This window comes from Helianthus annuus, chromosome 15 (assembly GCF_002127325.2).
Source record: "Helianthus annuus cultivar XRQ/B chromosome 15, HanXRQr2.0-SUNRISE, whole genome shotgun sequence".
Taxonomy (NCBI): domain Eukaryota; kingdom Viridiplantae; phylum Streptophyta; class Magnoliopsida; order Asterales; family Asteraceae; genus Helianthus; species Helianthus annuus.
Genome location: NC_035447.2, coordinates 39,193,940 through 39,198,038, shown reverse-complemented (window position 1 = coordinate 39,198,038; position 4,099 = coordinate 39,193,940).

Below are 4,099 nucleotides of genomic sequence, written 5' to 3'. Positions count from 1 at the left end.
TAGGTCCCTTTTTGTCGGATGACGAACCTCAAACCTTGTTATACTAACCCACTAGCGAGTGCGGAATCCAAGCTAGTGAGCAAACCGAGATTAAGCAAGTACAAACACAACACACAAGGGTTCACCGATTAACACAACTTGTATTAATGCAAATGAAGGTTTCGGTTACAAGCACAATGTTTACAAATCTAACTTGTAAACTCTCAAAGTGTGTGTGTTTCGGAAGATGCTCTCAAGAACTCTCTCTCTCAGGTGTGTGTGTCTATATGCATCTCACAGAACTCAACACATTGCATGGGTATATATACCCAAACACAGCAGGTCTGCTCGAAGGATCCGATAGATGATCCGAAGGATCATCTATCGATGACAACATGTTCGAATGATCAGCAATGACCTCGAAGGATGATCCTTCGAGGTCCAACAATTCGAAGCATATCTTTCGATTACCTCGAAGGATCGACAGTATCCTTCGAGACTATCCTTCGATTCAGACTAGCATATTACAAACAGATTGACCAAGTCAAACTAGGAGGATAGTTGACTTGGTCAACTTACAGACTAACTTTGGACATCGTTTATATACAGACCGAATACAGACAAAGTACAGACACAAGTGCACCAACAGTTTGGCGATCCATGATTTCGACAGGCTTTTCCACGAAGTGTAAGGTTTCGTTGACCTGAAGATCGTCGAGTGGTGCGATTAGATCATGATCAGCAAGGCATTTGCGGAGGTTAGACACATGGAAAGTCGGGTGGACGTTACTGAGTTCCTCCTGTAGTTCGAGTCTGTAGGCGACTTTTCCGATCCTTTCTAGAATCTTAAAAGGTCCAACATATCGAGGCGCTAGTTTCCCTTTCTTGCCGAATCTGACTACACCCTTCCAAGGGGATACCTTTAGGAGTACGTAGTCGCCAACGTCAAATTCAAGGGGCTTGCGTCTTCTATCGGCGTAACTTTTCTGTCTACTTCGAACTTTTACCAAGTTGTCCCGAATCTGGTGGATTTTGTCAGTCGTTTCTTGTAGGATCTCGGGACCGGTTAGTTGCGAATGACCGATCTCGTGCCACACAATAGGCGATCGACATCTCCTTCCATACAAAGCTTCGAATGGTGCCATTTGAATGCTGGCATGATATTTGTTATTGTATGAGAACTCGACTAGTGGCAGGTGTTTGTTCCAACTACACCAAAATCTATGACACACGCCCGGAGCATGTCTTCAAGAGTACGGATCGTTCTTTCAGTCTGTCCGTCGGTTTATGGATGGAATGCAGTACTCAGATTAAGCGACGTACCAAGAGCCGCTTAAAACGTTTCCCACAACCGAGAAGTAAACCGAGCATCACGGCCAGAGATGATGTCGCGAGGCGTACCATGATTACAAATGATCTCGTCGGTGTAGATTTGGGCTAGTCGTTCCACCTTGTAGTCTTCTCGTATCGGCAAAAAGTGGGCTGATTTCGTTAGACAATCAACTATAACCCAAATACTGTTGTGACCTGATGGCGTGGGCGGGAGTTTCGTTATGAAATCCATAGCTATACTCTCCCACTTCCATATAGGTATCGGCGGTTGTTTGAGTAAGCCAGAAGGTCTTTGATGTTCAGCCTTGACTCTTGCACAAGTTAAGCAACTTCCAACGTAGAGAGCGATATCCCGTTTCATGCCCGGCCACCAGTACTTATAACGAAGATCCTAGTACATCTTGTCAGCACCGAGATGAATGGAGTATCGGGATTTGTGGGCTTCATTCATGATAATCTTTCGCAAATCGGTCCGTTTAGGGATCCAAATTCGGTCCAGATAGTAGAATATCCCATCAGCTTTGCTTACTAACTGAGCTCCATCGTGATAGATCCTTTCTCTCTTCAATGTACGCTCATTAAAGCAAGCATGTTGAGCTTCGCGAATAAGGGCTTCGAGGTTATGTTGGGCTTGAACGTTTCGGATACTGAGCACGTAACTCTTTCTGCTGAGCGCGTCGGCAACAACATTCGCTTTGCCTGGGTGATAACGAATCTCACAGTCGTAATCGTTGAGGAGTTCTACCCATCGGCGTTGACGCATATTAAGTTCCCTTCGATTGAAGATATGTTGTAAACTCCTGTGATCAGTGTAGATTGTACACTTAGTGCCATACAGGTAGTGTCGCCAAATCTTTAATGCAAAGACAACCGCGCCTAGCTCGAGGTCATGGGTTGTATAGTTCTTCTCGTGGATCTTGAGCTGTCGAGATACGTAAGCTATAACCTTGTCTCGCTGCATGAGGACACAACCAAGACCAAGGTTGGAAGCATCACAGTAGACAATGAAGTCGTTGCTTCCGTCGGGCAGCGTAAGAATCGGAGTGTTGCACAGCATGTGCTTGAGGGTTTGAAAGGCAGATTCTTGTGCGGTTCCCCACACAAAAGGCTTGTCTTTATGCGTAAGAGCGGTAAGTGGCACAACGATTTTGGAGAATCCCTCGATAAATCGTCGATAATAGCCCGCTAGTCCGAGAAAAGAACGAACTTCAGACGGGTTCTTAAGCGTAATCTAACTTTTGACGGCTTCAATCTTCGCGGGATCGATGTGTATTCCCTGACTATTCACGATGTGACCCAGAAACTGAACCTCCTCTAACCAGAATTCACACTTGGAGAACTTGGCGTAAAGTTGGTTCCCCTGAAGTAACTCGAGAACCAAACGTAGATGCTGCGCATGTTCGGCCTTCGATTTGGAATAGATCAAGACATCGTCAATGAACACGATGACGAAACGGTCTAAGAAAGGCTTACACACGCGATTCATTAGATCTATAAAAACCGCGGGTGCGTTAGTTAAACCAAAAGGCATAACAACGAATTTATAGTGGCCATATCGGGTTCGAAAAGCGGTTTTGGGGATGTCTTCCTCTTGAATCCGCAATTGATGATAGCCTGAACGTAGATCGATCTTCTAGAAACACTTGGCACCTTGCAGCTGATCAAATAAGTCGTCGATTCGAGGCAAAGGGTATCGATTCTTAATGGTTAGCTTATTCAACTCCCGATAATCGATGCACATCCGGAACGACCCGTCCTTCTTTTTGACGAAAAGGACTGGCGCGCCCCAAGGAGAGGTGCTTGGGCGAATAAAGCCTTTTTTGAGTAATTCCTGGAGTTGGTTCGAGAGTTTCCGCATTTCGGATGGAGCGAGTCGATACGGAGCTTTGGCAACGGGGTTAGCTCCAGGAATAAGGTTAATACGAAAGTCGATATCACGAGTTGGCGGTAGTCCGGGGAGATCGTCAGGGAACACCTGAGGAAACTCACGGACTACTGGAACATCTTTGACTTCAACTTTCTTTTTCTTTCCCTTCTCCGCTACTACAATGTTGGCCAAGAAGGCTCGGTATTCCTTGCGGAGATACTTGCTGGCTTGAACGCACGACATGAGCTTGAGACCTTTCGACGTTGTTTCACCGTATACACATAGAAGATCACCATTTGCTAGCGAGAATCGAATCATCTTTTCGAAGCATACAACTTCAGCATGGTTTTCACGAAGAAAGTCCATGCCTACTATGATATCGAAACTTCTGAGTGGCATCGGAATAAGATCGATTGGAAAGATGTGATTGTTGAGCTCGAGAGTACAATCACGAAGAACAGAGTTAACTGCGACAGTTCTTCCAGTAGCGACTTCGACTTCGAATGACGAGGACAGATAAGAGCGCTTACGACTAAGGAGCTTCTCGAATTCAAACGACACAAAGCAGTTATCGGCTCCAGTATCAAACAAACATGATGCATAAATACCATTCACAAGGAACGTACCATTAACCACGTTGTTATCCGCCTGAGCCTGACGGGCATTGATGTTGAAGGTTCGAGCATGGGCTGCTTGCTGCTGTTGCTGAGGCTGCTGTTGCTGCTGCTGGGGCTGCTGGGGTTCTTGCTTAACTACCCTGTTCGGGCACCGGTTTGCAAAGTGGTTAGGGTCACCACATGCAAAGCAGACTCGAGCATTGACTGCAGATGCTTGAGCTGCTTGTTGGCCTTGAGGGGCGGGGAGTAGAGCTTGATTGGCAGTAGCTTGAACTGGGGCTTGAGGGGGGACCATAGTGACAGT